This window comes from Lactuca saligna, chromosome 2 (genome assembly GCF_052625555.1).
Source record: "Lactuca saligna cultivar CGN05327 chromosome 2, ASM5262555v1, whole genome shotgun sequence".
NCBI lineage: Eukaryota > Viridiplantae > Streptophyta > Magnoliopsida > Asterales > Asteraceae > Lactuca > Lactuca saligna.
Window position 1 is genome coordinate 76729335 of NC_136418.1, and position 19326 is coordinate 76748660.

Consider the following 19326-nt stretch of genomic DNA (forward strand, 5'->3'; position numbering starts at 1 on the left):
TGATGTGCCAGTAGTACGAGAGTTTGCAGATGTATTCCCCGAGGAGTTGCCTGAGTACCTCCGAAGAGGCAGGTGGAGTTCAGGATCGACCTAGTCCCGAGTGCGGATCCGATAGCAAAGGCACTGTATCGGTTGGCTCCTCCTGAATGCAGGAGTTGTCTATACAGCTGCAGGAGCTATTAGACAAAGGGTTCATTAGACCGAGTAGTTCACCCTGGGGAGCCCCAATTTTATTTGTGAAGAAGAATGATGGGTCGCACCGAATGAGTATAGATTACTGAGAGCTGAATAAGGTAACGGTGAAGAACCGTTACCCACTCCCGAGGATTGATGACCTCTTTGACCAGCTACATAGAGCATCTTGGTTCTCCAAGATAGACTTGCATTTAGGATATCATCAGATGAGGGTTAGAGAGGAGGATGTGCAGAAGACTGCTTTTCGAATGCATTATGGTCACTATGAGTTTGTGGTGATGCCTTTCGGGCTAACCAACGCTCCTTCCATGTTCATGGATCTCACGAATTGCGTGTGCAGGCCGATGTTGGATCGGTCTGTGATAGTTTTCATTGACGACATCTTGGCTTATTCCAAGACGCGAGAGAAGCATAAGGAGCACTTGCGGGAGGTTCTGGATACTTTGAGGGAGGAGAGCTCGTATGCTAAGTTCTCTAAGTGAGAATTCTGGTTGCGCGAGGTGCAGTTTCTTGGGCACCTTGTCAACCAGAATGGGATTTCGGTTGACCCGGCCAAGGTGCAAGCCGTGATGAGATGGGAGGTTCCGAGGTCTCCATCCGAGATTCAGAGCTTCCTGGGACTGGTTGGTTACTATTGTAGATTCATTCAGGACTTCTCCAAGATAGTCGTGCCCCTGACCAGGTTGACGAAGAAAGTTGTGGTCTTTCATTGGGGGCATGAGCAGCAGACCACATTCGAGACATTGAGGTAGAGATTGTACGAGGCACCAATCTTAGCCCTGCCGAAGAGCATGGAGGATTTTGTAGTATATTACGATGTGCCCATCTCGGGTTTGGGCATTGTATTGATGCAGAGAGGGCATGTTATTGATTATTCCTTGAGGTAGTTGAAGCCTCACGAGGCGAATTATCCGACACACGACTTGGAGCTGGGGGCTGTTGTTTTCGCCCTCAAGGTTTGGCGTCATTACCTCTATGGGGTTCGTGGTACTATTTACACAGACCACAAGAGCCTGAGGTATCTCATAGACCAGCCAAATCTGAATATGAGGCAGCATCGATGGCTTGATATGGTAAAGCATTATGATTGTGAGATCCTCTACCACCCCGGGAAGGCCAATGTTGTGGTCGACACGCTTAGCCACAAGGTAGTGTCGATCTAGGACGTCTATATGAGGATGACAGTTGTGACTCCATTGTTGGAGCAGATTCAAGAGTCCCAGCAGGAGGCCATAAAGGAGGAACATCGGAAGAGCGAGCGTATTGTGGGTCAAGTTTCCTCCTTTGACTATGACAGTCGTGGATTGTTGACTCTTCACCGTAGGGTGTGGGTCCCATATCATGCGGGTGTACGCCAAATATTGATGGAGGAAGCGCACAAATCTAGGTTTTCTATCCATCCTGGGGCGACGAAGATGTACAAGGATCTTCGTCTTGATTATTGGTGGCCCTGTATGAAGAGGGATGTAGCTTGGTTTGTGGAGAGATGCCTGGCCTGCAGGAAGGTCAAGGCTGAGCACCAGAGACCTCACGGCAAGGTCCAACCATTGGATATCCTACTGTGGAAATGGGAGGATATTACTATGGATTTCATCACAATTCTTCCTAGGATCGTGCTGGGAGTGGATTCGATTTAGGACCAGTCAAACCCCAAAACCAACTCTCCCTGTATCTACTTTAAAACCGCATAATTTATAGCTATTTTTACGAATTTAACTTGTAATTGTAAACCGCATATTTAAGATGTTTTGCAAGAATATTTAAGGTGTTGGCTGATGTGACAACCCAAAAATTTCTAGCTTACATTCTTCATTTCTTATCAAAGTTAAACTCGATTTTACTATTTTCTAGCACTATTTGGAGTCAAATAGAATATTTAAAGCCTAGTATAAACAGGGTAGGAGTCGTGGGATAGGTATTATGGCTGTATCGCCTTGTATTTGAGCCAATCACACCAACACAAGGTGTGTGCGGCCACACACCCATCCCAACCGCACACTCTCCCTATATATAGAACACTTAGCCATTTGGAACACTTTCTACACTTCTTCAAAGCTAGGACCCGAAATCCTCTCAAGTATCATCGAAATCTCCTTAAGGATCTTCATAAAAGGTAGCATCTTTAGTCAAGAACATCAAGAACACTATGTGTACGGCCGCACACACACACTAGCCGCACACACTATCCGCACACACCTCCTGGATGCACACCCTGGCCGCACACACACTTATAGTGTGTGTATTGACCATACACTCCCTTGTGTAGCCAAATACCCCTTATATACAATCACATATGGTTGTAACACTTCAGTATAAGTGTTTACTAGTCTCTAAGGTGGTCCCAATTCAATAATTAGTTGTTTTAAACACTAATTATATTCATATATGTATCATTATATGTTAAATAGGATTCGTGTGTATGTTCAAGTCTTCCCTTGACACTTAGCATTCTATACAATCCGTTCATCCAAACCACTCACTACAGGTGAGTTCATACCCCTTAATTTACCTTTTAAATGTTTTTAAATGCTTTTATGGGGGAATACAAGTAAAGTTACTATAGTTATTATCTCAATCACATGTGATTAATAACTATCAACAATTGAATCTCTTACTTTCAAACTGTTTTACTTCAAACTGTCTTAAAAACTCTTTTACATCTCAAATGCTTTTACGAAACTTATTTTATACTTTAAATATTGTCAAATGCGTGCCTATGTATGTATAGTTATATAAGTAGTGTTTAAATGACCAAGGAAGGCTAGCTCGCTTTATCTCCTTTTCCTCGTTGGGATGAGGCTTTAGGGAATAAGTTATCCGTCCGAAGGTCGTCTAAATATTAGTTATATATTATGTATACATATATAGACATAAAAGTTCTATCAGTCAAATCAATACCCTTGGGTAGCAAGGGCATACGTTCATATTCATAAGTACAAGTCATATTACTAGTAAGTTACAGTAGGCGTAGTTTAGGAAGTTACTAATACTATTACTAGAACAATAAATCATACAATGAGTCAGTTCATACATGAGTCAGTACATTACTATACACGTTAGACAGAGAAAGAACACACAATACAGTTAGCACATACATTACATATACATTAATACAGTTATGCGAGCCACTAAGCGGGGCATGGCACTACCTGCCATGACCGTTTTTGTATCCAGAATCTCCTTAATTGGGGAGCGTATGAGTTTGCATATAGATCCATACTGGATTGACTATCCTATACTTTGTTGCTCGCTACAGTGGGACTTGCAAATCTATGGGTGCCAAATGTCATTTCTTATAACGTCTTACATCGTCGTTTTACTATTGAGTCGGTAGTTGTAACAACCCGAAATTTCCGCATCATTTCTTGTAACTCTTTCGTAGTACAATTCACGCAACCAATCGTCGTTTCCAAATTCGATTTCCGATCTTCCGTTTAATTAAGTCATTAACTGGTACGTATTTAAAATGACTTAATGGGTGTCTTAATACATTTAGAAATCATTTTAACACCCAACTTTAGTGATCGGAATAATTCTAAAAATTACCATATCGGGTTACGGCAACTCAATCGGGAACGACCAAAAGCCTCGTCTAACGCCGGTATCGGGTAGAATTCCACCGTGTCCAAAACTTAAACACTATATAAACGTGTTTAATCCTCCATTTGAAGCCTTTGGTCAATTTCTCATTTAACTCTCACAACCTCTCTCCTCATCCCAAAATCAAGGTCCAAAACAAAGATTTAAGGCTTGAAATCTAAGAGGTAACACCCCTAACTTGTTATTCAACCTCTTTAGCCTTCAAATTTATGTTTAATTTGTGTTTTGGGACCAAGAACATGAGTTTACAGCCAAGCAACAAGCTTGGGCCGTAAACTCCTAAAGATGGGGTTTTTAAGCCCTAAAACCCTTCCTAAGCAATGCTGGACATTAGATATGGCTTAATGACTTAATGGAAAGGACTTATAACATTTAAAACATTGATTTTGAGGGAAAAAAGTGAGTTTACGGCCAAGACACATTCTTGGGCAGTAAACTCATGTTCATGGGGGTTTTGAGCCAAATAACCCTTCCAAATCATAGTTGGGACTTAGATATGACCTTAAGGCTTGCTAATCTAGACTTGGAACACTTTAAACATGATTTTTGGGAGACAAAAGTGAGTTTACGGCCAAGACATATTCTTGGGCTGTAAACTCCTCTTAAATGGGGATTTAGAGCCTTAAAACATGTCCAAATGCCTTGAAACTCAACCAATGGCCTTGTGGTAAAATCTAGATGCATCAAAAAATAGTTTAAGGGTTTGAAACATATCAAAAATGTCATTTATAGGAGTTTACGGCCTAGGAACATACCCTTGGCCGTAAACTCATAAAACCATGTTAATGATGCATCAAATACACTCAAATGGCTTGCATAAATTTCTAGAATCACATGTGATTGTTTTAAGCATCAAAAACTATCTTTTTCATGGGTATAAGAGAGTTTACGGCCTTAGAACATACCTCTAGGCCGTAAACTCCAAAAAGTGTGTTAAATGATGTTCTAAATTCATAACAAGGCTTGGAAAATTAACTAGAATCACATGTGATTGTCCTTTGAAGCTCAAATCAATTTTCCTTGGCCATAGGTGAGTTTACGGCCGTAAACTCTTATGGGGTGGCCGTAAACTCCCATTTAAGTGTTAAAATTTCATTCAAAGAATTCCAGGGCATTTTAGAAATCCATTCCAACAATCCCCATGTCCATTTAAGCCATTAAACACCCAAAATCACACCCACATGAGTTTACGGTCGTAAACTCATGTATGTGTGTGTTCTATGGATGTAAACTCTTTAAAATGTTTACTCTTGGGGAGTAAACTCAAGTCCCAAGTCCCTAGTGCCATTACACGTCCGAAGATGTCACCCGGGTCACTCCAAACGCTCGTTTTGAGGTGTTTAACCTCGTTGGAGTGTAATGTTCTATATGATTAGTGAGTGTATCCCTAATTGCATATATATGGACATTATTTCATTTTAAATAGGGACATCACGAGTAATCAAACCCCGAACCAACATCTAGTATCCAAAACCGACGTATTTCCGAGTCCGGTGAGTTCATACCCCTACCCTTTTTCACTGTTTTCACGGTTTTCAGGGGGAACACAAGCAAAGTACAAGGGAATTCTTGTACTCAAAACATGTTTTAAAATGTGTGTTTCATATTTCATATGCTTTTATAACTGATTACCACAACTGATAATCATTTGAACATGCAGATCACATAACATATATTTGTGAAATAGGTCTTTAAACTGTTATGTTTTACATATATTTCACAAATGGTTTTCCATAATTTATCAGTAAAAGCATGACATTAGACATTTGAACATAATACCTGAACACTGTTTTGTCCTCAGTAACACTCCACACATATATGCGAGTGGAGGACTATCATATTATTACTAGTAAATTTGTTAATCATGTATGATTGGAGACACGTCCTTGGAGAACACTCCACCGAGATACGCGAGTGGAGGACTACACCCATAACCAGAATCTCTGGTATTTAGAGAGCATGACTTGAGTGTATAGATCAATACGGGGCTGACTACCCCACACCTGGCTGCTAGCTACAGCCGAACCGAAATGGTTCAAGGGTGACGAAAGTCATAAGTATGTGGACGACTTATTGCCACATGTGGACTACTTATTGCCACAGGTTTTAGTCTATTGTATGGTTATGGAACTCGCAATTAGGATAACAGAGATTTACTTATAGTAATAATGAACCACTTTATACATCTTTTACATCTTTTACATCTTTCACATACTGTAACTAACATTCAGGAAAGTACGGGACTTTCCTGGGGAAAACATGGAACCTAATCACGATTACACCTTTTACATATTTAACATCATTTACATTAGAAACCAACATGCAGGAAAGCATGGGGCTTTTCTGGGTAACACTTACATAACTAGAAAGAGTGACAAACTGAATAACATTACATCCTTTACAATTGGTAACATACTATAAGGAAAGTATGGGACTTTCCTGGTAACACATGATAAGTAAACAGAACAGTTTAACAAGTCAGATAGCCAACTATACATTTTCACATGAGTAGACATGTTTTCAGTGTACAAACTTACTATACTTTACATTTGTGAGACAATAACCAACTTTTAAGAAAATACGGGATTTTTCTTGGTGTACATAACATTTCAAAAACAGAAAGGAAACTCGAAACATTTTTTTACAAACAAAAACCGCTTATGAACTCACCAGCTTTATGCTGATTTTCAAACCGCTTGTGTTCTCAGGTCAGCGTTAGAACAGGTACCCGAAGATCCTTTTTGCTAGAAGACGGTGTACATGAAGATCCGTTTCATTTTGTTTATATATACTATGTATCAAAACTGTACAAACTTTACCTTTGAAACAACTGTAAAACTTTTATTATGTAATGTAATGGTTGTTTTACTTTACTTACTATGTGCATTGGATTTGATACTCAACTTGGAGTCAACCCCGGAAATGTTTCCGCCTTCGGTTTTCGGGGTGTGACAGATTGGTATCAGAGCCCTTGTTTATAGTGAATGAAGTATACCAAACCTTACATGGTATAAAACTATAAACACTAAAGGGCCTAAGTGCTCTGAATTAAAAGTATCTTCAAACTACAAGTATTTTCAAAAGTATACAAGTATACCGAACCGTCGTCATCCGTAACCACAAGTAGAACAGAACATAAATAATTGGGTGTTGTGTGCTATGGTTAAACCTGGGCAGTTATGTAGTCGTGTCTAGGGTCAATATAGCCTGGCCAACTATATTCATTCGAGACACGGCCAACATGTGCTTGGGAGTGACTGTGATATACGGCATGCCTAAAACTTACCCTAATATCCCAAACATCGAACAATTGTCATAATCAATTAATGAAATAGTATGGGAGTATTTCTCGATCCCAATCCACTGTAGTAATCCTTATTCGAGTGGCTTTCTGTGATTATTCTTAGCGATAAATTATCTGTTCGATAACTCTTTCCTGCTTTATCGCTTATTCGAATCATATAACTGCCATCTCTATCGATTCAATATAGAGGACTTACCATCCTCTCTTTCTTTATCTTATCAGATCAAGATGCCTCCCCGAAAGAGACCTAGCTCAAAGAACAACAACAATCCTTCTTTGCCGCCACCTCCTCCCCAGTTTGACCTAGCATCGCTCCAGACGATGATGACAGCTGCAATGGTAGCAGCTATGTCACAAATGAACCCTAGTGGTTCAGGAGGTGGTCCTCAATCTCAAAACCCTGAGGTTAACCAGGGACACCAAAGAGGGGGTTCCTACAAGGATTTCATGAACGCAAAACCAACATCCTTTAATGGCGCTGGAGGTGTTATCTCCTTATCTAGATGGTTCGAGAAAATAGAGTCCATCTTTGAAATCTGTGCTTGTGCGGAGTCCGATAAAGTCAAGTTCGCAGCTTGTACTTTCGTTGATAAAGCCTTGACTTGGTGGAATGGCCGAGTCAAATCTCTAACCTTACCCGTAGCCAATGCCATGGGCTGGGAGGCCATGAAAGAACTTCTTATTGCTGAATACTGCCCCCATGGTGAAATGCAGAAATTAGAGCACGAGCTCTGGAACCTGAAGATGAAAGGTTCCGACATCGCTGCATACACTTCCCAATTTGATGATCTCGCACTTCTCTTCCCGGGATTAGTCACTCCTGAAAACAAGAAGATTGAAAGGTTCGTTTGGGGGTTATCCCAACCAACAAAGAGTCATGTTTTGGCTGCTCGTCCGGATACCTATGATAGTGCTAAGACGTTAGCTCAAATTTTGATTGATCACAGCGACGATGTTAAGGAAATCACTACCACTTCTGAGCCAACTCAAAGGAGTGGCGAAAAGAGAAAATTCTGGAAGAAGAAGAAGGGTCAATCTTCTCAAGGATCTTCCAAGAAACAGCAGACGGTAGCAGTCCATGCTGCTACTACTACCCCTGTTGCTGCTGCTTCTGTCATGGGATCCACAGCTCCAACTCCTACCAGTAAATATGCTGGTAATCTTCCTCTCTGTGACAAGTGCAAATACCATCGTCATCTTGGTCCCTGCCAAGAACTATCCTGCACCAACTGTGGTAAGAAAGGGCACACAGTTCGATTCTGTAAAACTCCTACCCAATCAGCCAACCAATCATCGGGAGCAGGTGTTAGTCAAGCCTGCTACAACTGTGGAGAAGTTGGGCACTTTAAAAGGAACTGTCCCAAGAAGTCAACTGCTGATAACACTGGAAGGATTCTAACCATGGGACAGGAGGAAGCAGTTGTTGATCCCACTGTTGTTTCGGGTACGTTCCTTCTCGACAACTCATATGCTAGTATTCTTTTTTATTCGGGTGCTGAAAGGACTTTTGTTAGTCATGCATTCAAACATAATCTAAAACCAAATCCTCAACCACTAACTGAAACGTTTACCGTCGAGATGGCTAACGGTCAGAAAGAAAGCTCTAACGATGTATTCATAGGTTGTACGCTTACCCTAAATGATCACTCATTTCCTATAGATCTCATGCCCGTTTCGATTAAGAGTTTTGATGTTATTATTGGCATGGATTGGTTGAGTCCCAATCATGCTGATATTCTTTGTTACGAAAAATCCATTCGTCTCAATCTTCCTTCGGATCAAACTCTCGTAATCTATGGCGATAAACCCAGTTCCAACCTTCATATCATTTCCTACATCAAAGCTCGAAAGCTCCTACGAAAGGAGTGCATTGCATTCTTAGCCCATGTGATCAACGAGAAACAAGAAGTTAGAGACCTCGCGAGCATCCCCGAAGTCTATAACTTTCCAGATGTGTTTCCCGAAGAACTTCCAGGAATTCCTCCCGAACGTCAGGTCGAGTTCCGTATTGACCTAATTCCTGGAGCTACCCCTGTAGCAAAGTCTCCGTATCGCTTAGCTCCGGCAGAAATGCAGGAGTTATCCAGTCAACTCAATGAGTTGCTCAATAAAGGATTCATTAGACCGAGTTCCTCACCCTGGGGAGCTCCGGTTCTGTTTGTCAAGAAGAAAGATGGATCCTTTCGGATGTGTATCGACTATCGTGAACTGAACAAGTTAACCGTTAAGAACCGATATCCCCTTCCACGAATAGACGACCTCTTCGATCAACTCCAGGGAGCCAGCTACTTTTCAAAAATAGACCTTCGGTCAGGGTACCATCAGTTACGAGTCCAGGAAAATGATGTTTCCAAAACAGCTTTTAGGACTCGGTATGGACACTACGAGTTCGTAGTGATGCCCTTTGGTCTAACCAATGCACCGGCCGTGTTCATGGACCTGATGAACTGGGTGTGCTGCCCTTTCTTAGACAAATTCGTCATCGTGTTCATTGACGACATCCTCATCTACTCCCGAAGCGAAGAAGACCACAAGCAACACTTGAGACTAGTGTTGGAGACCCTTAGATCCGAAAAGCTATACGCGAAATTTTCCAAATGTGAATTCTAGATACGGAAGGTAACTTTCCTCGGTCACGTGGTAAGTGAGGAGGGTATTCATGTAGATCCTTCCAAGATTAAAGCGATAGAGAATTGGTCGGCACCGAAAACACCCACAGAAATTCGTCAATTCTTGGGTCTCGCCGGCTACTATTGGCGATTCATTCAGAACTTTTCCGAAATCGCCAAACCTTTAACCACTCTAACACAGAAAGGTGTACCCTTTTGTTGGAGTGATAAACAAGAAACTGCATTCCAAATGTTGAAGAGAGCCTTATGCAGCGCGCCTGTTCTGTCTCTGCCTGAAGGGACAGAGGACTTCGTTGTCTACTGCGATGCGTCTAATCAAGGTTTAGGCTGTGTGCTTATGCAAAGAGGAAAGGTGATTGCCTACGCCTCTAGACAGCTGAAAGCACACGAGGTCAACTATACTACACATGAATTGGAACAAGGAGCGGTAGTCTTTGCATTGAAGATTTGGAGACATTATCTCTACGGAACCAAGTGCACGATCTTCACTGATCACAAGAGCCTACAGCACATCTTTAATCAGAAAGACTTAAACATGAGGCAACGGCAATGGGTAGAATTACTCAGTGATTATGAGTGTGAAATCCATTACCACCCCGGCAAGGCCAATGTGGTAGCAGATGCCCTTGGCCGAAAGAATAGTGCAGGCCATAAAGTGAAGAACCAGACGATGACCATCCATTCCAACTTACCCATACAAATCTGAGAAGCCCAGTTAACAGCCCTCAAACCCAAGAACATGTCAAATGAAGCTTTGAGAGGAATGGAAAAGAAACTTGAGATCAGAGGTGACGGAGTTTACTATTTCATGGATCGAATCTGGATTCCCCAGTCCGGTGGATTTAAGGAAATAGTCATGGAGGAAGCACACAGAACCAAATACTCTGTTCACCCGGGTTCGGACAAGATGTACCTAGATCTCAAGAAACAATACTGGTGGCCAAACATGAAAGCTGAGATAGCTACATTCGTGGGCAAGTGTCTGACTTGTGCCAAAGTCAAAGTCAAACATCAGAAACCTTCAGGTCTGCTCCAACAACCCGAGATCCCTAAGTGGAAATGGGAGATGATTACCATGGACTTCATCACCAAACTGCCCAAGTGTTCTAGTGGGTACGATACCATTTGGGTAATTGTCGACCGTTTGACAAAGTCCGCTCACTTCATTCCGATCAAAGAGTCATATAAGATGGAAAGACTCGCGCGAATCTACATCCAGGAGGTAGTACGTCTACACGGTGTACCTGTATCCATTATCTCTGATCGAGATAGCAGGTTTACCTCCAGATTCTGGCAATCCCTCCAGAAAGCACTTGGAACCAAACTAGATATGAGCACGGCGTATCATCCTCAGACCGATGGACAGAGTGAGAGAACAATCCAAACCTTGGAGGACATGCTTAGGGCATGTGTCATTGACTTTGGAAAGTCGTGGGACACACATCTATCCTTGATCGAATTCTCATACAATAACAGTTACCACACCAGCATTAGGGCTGCTCCGTTCGAAGCCTTATACGGTCGTAAGTGCAGATCCCCTCTGTGTTGGGCCGAGGTGAGGGATACACAGTTAGCCAGGAGTCGAGTCCCGACAGTGCTCTCACTGGTCCTGAAATCATAAGTGAAACCACCGAAAAGATCATTCAAATCCGTAACCGATTGAAAGCTTCACGTGATCGTCAAAAGAGTTACGCTGATAATCGTTGGAAACCACCAGAATTCCAGGTTGGAGACCGTGTACTGTTAAAAGTCTCGCCCTGGAAAGGCACTGTACGCTTTGGTAAGCGTAGGAAACTTAATCCAAGGCACATTGGACCCTTTGAGATCCTCTCCAGGATCGGTCCAGTTGCCTATAAACTTCATTTACCTAACGAACTCAGTAACATTCATCCTGTCTTCCATGTTTCAAATCTCAAAAAGTGCCTATCCGATGAAACCCTAACAATTCCCATAGACGAGATTGAGATCAATGAAAACCTCAAATTTGTGGAGGAACCGATCGAAATCATGGATCGAGAAGTCAAACGTACAAAACAAAGTCGCATCCCGTTAGTGAAGGTTCGCTGGAATACCAAGCGAGGACCAGAATTCACTTGGGAACGGGAAGATTCAATGAAACAGAAGTATCCACAACTCTTTTCTTGATCCATGATTTGTATCTTGTCTTGTGTTTTAAACTTTGAATTTCATGACGAAATTCCCTTTAACGGGGGGATAATGTAACAACCCGAAATTTCCGCATCATTTCTTGTAACTCTTTCGTAGTACAATTCACGCAACCAATCGTCGTTTCCAAATTCGATTTCCGATCTTCCGTTTAATTAAGTCATTAACTGGTACGTATTTAAAATGACTTAATAGGTGTCTTAATACATTTAGAAATCATTTTAACACCCAACTTTAGTGCTCGGAATAATTCTAGAAAATTACCATATCGGGTTACGGCAACTCAATCGGGTACGACCAAAAGCCTCGTCTAACGCCGGTATCGGGTAGAATTCCACCGTGTCCAAAACTTAAACACTATATAAATGTGTTTAAGCCTCCATTTGAATCCTTTGGTCAATTTCTCATTTAACTCTCACAACCTCTCTCCTCATCCCAAAATCAAGGTCCAAAACAAAGATTTAAGGCTTGAAATCAAAGAGGTAACACCCCTAACTTGTTATTCAACCTCTTTAGCCTTCAAATTTATGTTTAATTTGTGTTTTGGGACCAAGAACATGAGTTTACGGCCAAGGAACAAGTTTGGGCCGTAAACTCCTAAAGATGGGGTTTTTAAGCCCTAAAACCCTTCCTAAGCAATGTTGGACATTAGATATGGCTTAATGACTTAATGGAAAGGACTTATAACATTTAAAACATTGATTTTGAGGGACAAAAGTGAGTTTACGGCCAAGACACATTCTTGGGCCGTAAACTCATGTTCATGGGGTTTTTGAGCCAAATAACACTTCCAAATCATAGTTGGGACTTAGATATGACCTTAAGGCTTGCTAATCTAGACTTGGAACACTTTAAACATGATTTTTGGGAGACAAAAGTGAGTTTACGGCCAAGACATATTCTTGGGCCGTAAACTCCTCTTAAATGGGGATTTAGAGCCTTAAAACATGTCCAAATGCCTTGAAACTCAACCAATGGCCTTGTGGTAAAATCTAGATGCATCAAAAAATAGTTTAAGGGTTTGAAACATATCAAAAATGTCATTTATAGGAGTTTACGGCCTAGGAACATACCCTTGGCCGTAAACTCATAAAACCATGTTAATGATGCATCAAATACACTCAAATGGCTTGCATAAATTTCTAGAATCACATGTGATTGTTCTAAGCATCAAAAACTATCTTTTTCATGGGTATAAGAGAGTTTACGGCCTTAGAACATACCTCTAGGCTGTAAACTCCAAAAAGTGTGTTAAATGATGTTCTAAATTCATAACAAGGCTTGGAAAATTAACTAGAATCACATGTGATTGTCCTTTGAAGCTCAAATCAATTTTCCTTGGCCATAGGTGAGTTTACGGCTGTAAACTCTTATGGGGTGGCCGTAAACTCCCATTTAAGTGTTAAAATTTCATTCAAACAATTCCAGGGCATTTTAGAAATCCATTCCAACAATCCCCATGTCCATTTAAGCCATTAAACACCCAAAATCACACCCACATGAGTTTACGGCCGTAAACTCATGTATGTGTGTGTTCTATGGCTGTAAACTCTTTAAAATGTTTACTCTTGGGGAGTAAACTCAAGTCCCAAGTTCCTAGTGCCATTACACGTCCGAAGATGTCACCCGGGTCACTCCAAACGCTCGTTTTGAGGTGTTTAACCTCGTTGGAGTGTAATGTTCTATATGATTAGTGAATGTATCCCTAATTGCATATATATGGACATTATTTCATTTTACATAGGTACATCGCGAGTAATCAAACCCCGAACCAATATCTAGTATCCAAAACCGACGTATTTCCGAGTCCGGTGAGTTCATACCCCTACCCTTTTTCACTGTTTTCACTGTTTTCAGGGGAAACACAAGCAAAGTACAAGGTAATTCTTGTACTCAAAACATGTTTTCAAATGTGTGTTTCATATTTCATATGCTTTTATAACTGATTACCACAACTGATAATCATTTGAACATGCAGATCACATAACATATATTTGTGAAATAGGTCTTTAAACTGTTATGTTTTACATATATTTCACAAATGGTTTTCCACAATTTATCAGTAAAAGCATGACATTAGACATTTGAACATAATACCTGAACACTATTTTGTCCTCGGTAACACTCCACACATATATGCGAGTGGAGGACTATCATATTATTTCTAGTAAATTTGTTAATCATGTATGATTGGAGACACGTCCTCGGAGAACACTCCACTGAGATACGCGAGTGGAGGACTACACCCATAACCAGAATCTCTGGTATTTAGAGAGCATGACTTGAGTGTATAGATCAATACGGGGCTGACTACCCCACACCTGGCTGCTAGCTACAGCCGAACCGAAATGGTTCAAGGGTGACGAAAGTCATAAGTATGTGGACGACTTATTGCCACATGTGGACTACTTATTGCCACAGGTTTTAGCCTATTGTATGGTTATGGAACTCGCAATTAGGATAACAGAGATTTACTTATAGTAATAATGAACCACTTTATACATCTTTTACATCTTTTACTACTTTTACATCTTTCACATACTATAACTAACATTCAGGAAAGTACGGGACTTTCCTGGGGAAAACATGGAACCTAATCACGATTACACCTTTTACATATTTAACATCATTTACATTAGAAACCAACATGCAGGAAAGCATGGGGCTTTTCTGGGTAACACTTACATAACTAGAAAGAGTGACAAACTGAATAACATTACATCTTTTACAATTAGTAACATACTATAAGGAAAGTATGGGACTTTCCTGGTAACACATGATAAGTAAACAGAACAGTTTAACAAGTCAGATAGCCAACTATACATTTTCACATGAGTAGACATGTTTTCAGTGTACAAACTTACTATACTTTACATTTGTGAGACAATAACCAACTTTTAAGAAAATACGGGATTTTTCTTGGTGTACATAGCATTTCAGAAACAGAAAGGAAACTCGAAACATTTTTTTACAAACAAAAACCGCTTATGAACTCACCAGCTTTATGCTGATTTTCAAATCGCTTGTGTTCTCAGGTCAGCGTTAGAATAGGTACCCGAAGATCCTTTTTGCTAGAAGACGGTGTACATGAATATCCGTTTCATTTTGTTTATATATATACTATGTATCACAACTGTACAAACTTTACCTTTGAAACAACTGTAAAACTTTTATTATGTAATGTAATGGTTGTTTTACTTTACTTATTATGTGCATTGGATTTGATACTCAACTTGGAGTCAACCCCGGAAATGTTTCCGCCTTCGGTTTTCGGGGTGTGACAGTAGCAGGGTACAGGCCGATCACACGGTACTTTTAATAACAATTAATTTAAGGTAGTTAGTACAGCAGTAATTACTTAATACAATAGTACACTACTAAAATATTTCTCCTATTACATTCACTTTGTGAACATTCACACGATGCACGGTAATGTAAAAACTATATTTTTGGTTAATGATAGTTGGATTTGGGAAAATACACACTCTTTCAAGAGACACACACAAAGTTCCTAGATGTCTTTGTAGAAGGCTACTTTTAGTAGGAAACATAGGGTCTTCTAGGATTGTTCAAACAAATTCGAACTTTACAAAACTTATACATTACAAACATCTTACAAATGCTTTCATACAAACTCAGACACTAATATACTTATGATCTCACCATCTTTAAAGCTGATACTCGCTTTCAAAATAACTTGTATTCTCAGGTCACCAGTAGACAGGTACTGGTGCCAAATGTTTGAGAAGATGGAACTTGTTCAAGACTCCTCTTTTATTTTGATGTACTTTTTGGTGTCTATATAACTTGACAGAACACACTTGTATGAAATTATACTATTAATGCAATGGATGATGTTGTTGCTTGTTTACTACTTTGCATTGTTGTGATACTACATGACGTCCTCCACCCCCAAACGTTTCCGCCGTTCAGGTTTTTGGGTGTGACAGGTGAATAGAAGACTCCAAAAAGGTTGTAGTTAAGCATAAATGAATCTACAAATCATTTAGACCACAAGAGACTTGAAACATTGGTATAAATTTAGTGGAATAAGTGGCTTATAGACACAATAAGAAGGTAACTTTTCAATATGCATTAAAGAAATTCACCTGGTTTTTAATAAACTATGAAATTAAGAAGCAAAATAATGGAGTTTGGAGGTTGTGACCAAGCTCATTAGTACTTTCTTCAACAAATAATAAAAGAAACATAAATAATTTAAAAGATGAAGAATGGTAGCATGATATACCTCAATAACTTTTTGGCTTAGTTTTATTCATATCTAGGAAGCACCAATAACGGCATATGACTTGGAACATATTCCTTGGAACATCTCAAAATGTGAGCTCTACCACAATAAACTTTAGGGTCGAACTATTTTTTTGGAATTTTCATAGAAATTCAAAATAAAATCATTCTTAACTCCATTTAAAAAGTTATCTTAGCAATAATCCAAGAAACAAAAAGATGCAACTTAGTAGTTAAATCTTTTAAATAATAAGCTTTATGATTAAATGATAAATGTGCAAAAAACTTTAAGCTCTGATTAATCAATCACACATCTAATACCCTTTTTTATTCATAATAAACATAATCATATACCTTTTTCTTATAAAAAAAATCAAATACCTTAAGCACCTAAGGATAAAGAAAGGCATAATAATCTAACATGTGTTTGCACATCTCAGGGGGCATTGAACCAAATCCATCACCTAAGAGTCCAACATGTTTTACATGATTAAGGGTTGCTTCCTACCAAACCAGCAGAAGGGTAGTGTAGTAAATTTACACACATGCCAAAGAGATACAGTCACTTTCAGATAACATGTTGAAAAAAGGCCCCAAAAACACAAACATACAATTTATTCTAAAATCTTTATTCTTAATTCATGAAGCATAATGAAGAAGATCATATGGAAAATAGATTGCCAAGGGGATAACCCTGAAAACAGAATTAAATATGCTATAATTTTCAAATGGGTTTTTGGGTGGTGCTACAATTGAATGTTTTGGAATTTTGTGTAGTTGCAATGTAACTTCTATTATCACAACATATGTGCCTTCAATTCAAACCATCAACCGCGCAAGATCATAATTGCATAGAGATAATTTGAATAACATGAAGAAAACAAACAAGAAATGCATGATGAGTAAGAACACAACGATTTGATGGTATCACAAGGCCTTCGATGGGGAAACAAATCTAGTCGAAAACGATAGGAGGAATCTTGAACTCAATTTGGATAATCATTTGTATCTTCGTTTCTTCCTTCACTTTATAACTTAAGGTTCAAACATAATGACTTATTAAGGATTCTTTATTAAGTAATTCAATTTGACACTTCAACCATTCCAAACGAATTAAAAACCCCAAGTTACCTTTTGTTTGTTGCCCAAAAACCGGATAAGTTGAGTCCATCAAAACGAACACCCCACCGTAGTGGAATCTTGATGATTTTACTTGCCCAAACCCCATAACATGTCAAGCCTCATTTTGATGTCTTCATGACTCATATGTGATCAGAAACTAAGAATTTAAAGATGAAAAGCATGGAACGAAAATGATTTAATACCCAAAACCAATCGTATTACATGTGCAATCGAAAGAAATATAGTGCATATTAGATTACGAGTCTTCACAATTTGATATTGAACAACTAAAAATTAATAAAAATATAAATCATATCACAAAACCTTAAATTAGGGCTTTTGAAGAAAGACAACGTTGATGTAGAGAGGAAGAAAGAGAAACACCTAAAGATTTCAATTGAGAGTTAGTAAGATTACGGTTAAAGATCTTTAAATCAAATCGTTGCTGATTTTATGGGATTGAATGAATTAAATTAAATTCTAATTTCCGATTCAATTCAAATCAAAATGGGAATAAGAGAGATGGGATAAGATTTTAGCAAATAAGCGGGAAAACATTTTTAGATTGCTGTGAAAGTGACATATGTCAAACTAAAGGTTTAGAAAGAGAACATGTGGCACTTTAAAGAGGTTTTTATTAGGAAGAAAGATTATATATCTTCGTAAAATGTGAAACTAAACATTTCTTTTGGGTGAATAAATAATATATTTTCCAATGTATTTTATATAATAAGAGGTCAAACACAATTATCATAAATTATAGTCACAATAGTTGGTTGGACATACAAATAATACAAAAAAATTGTGTTAATAGTGTTAAAAGTATAAAACTTGTTCTAACTAATACAAGCTTAACATCATGTGATATTGTCTTTGACTTCTTTGATGCATGTGTGAACCCCACAATCATAATCTTTAGTAACCACCTATAATATATATATATATATATATATATATATATATATATATATATATATATATATATATATATATATATATATAGAGATGTATGTATGTATATATATAAACAAATGAAACATGAAATGCTTTTGTATAGAAAAATGGTGAGAATGCAATACAAAGATTTGCAAACAAAGAGAACACAAGCTTCAAGAAGAAGAGAGACAATTGAGATTTGATGCTAATGTATTTTTTTCAGCTTTTGCAGGTGGAACAATACATGACTACAAGGTTGTTTGATAGTTACTGACTGAATAAGATCTGACTGAGTCAAAGCCTGACTAGGTTGGAAGTCTGACTGAATCTACATCTGAATGGAACTATATTGTTTGATTATACGTCTGACTGGCTGTTCTGACTGGTAAAAATAACCATTTTACCCTTCTATTTTATTTTTTGTTTTATTTACTGTGAGATAACTTTTTTTTGTTAAGTAACATTTCATTTTCTATTGTAATACAAATTCTAAAAAAAGAAAAAAAACAAAACATAAAGTACAATGCTATTTATTTGTTTAAAAAAGAACAAAAAAACCCAAAAAAAAATACATTGCCATCTAATGTAGGTTTTAAAAAGAAACTAACCAAAAAACTAAAGTACATTGCTATGTAGTGCATATATGAAAAAAAATACATTGCATCTTTAAGAGCATTTTTCACCAATGTCTTTGCAAAAAACTAAAATACATCGTAATTCCATTTAACTTCTTTTTTTTGTCATATTTCATACTTGCATCACAATTCCATCTTTAACAGTCGTTTCCACCCTTCTCTTGCACCATCAAAACCTCTTATGATAAAAAAAAAAATGTTATGTGATAGGTTTTATAATTAAAAATACATACAATTTATGATTACATCAAAGTATAGCCATGAGATATACTCACAGGGCCACAAAACAATTCAGTACATTGTATGAAAAGGTCCTAAAAGTTTGATCAACTTGGATGCCTTATATAGAACTATATGACACCAAAATGCGATGAATCTAATGTTATGTTAAATTAAATGAAGCAATTGTGACTTCACATATCTTGATATTGAAACTTTATAAGCGAACTATGCAAATAATCATTCATTTTCATCAAATTCTTGTTTTGGC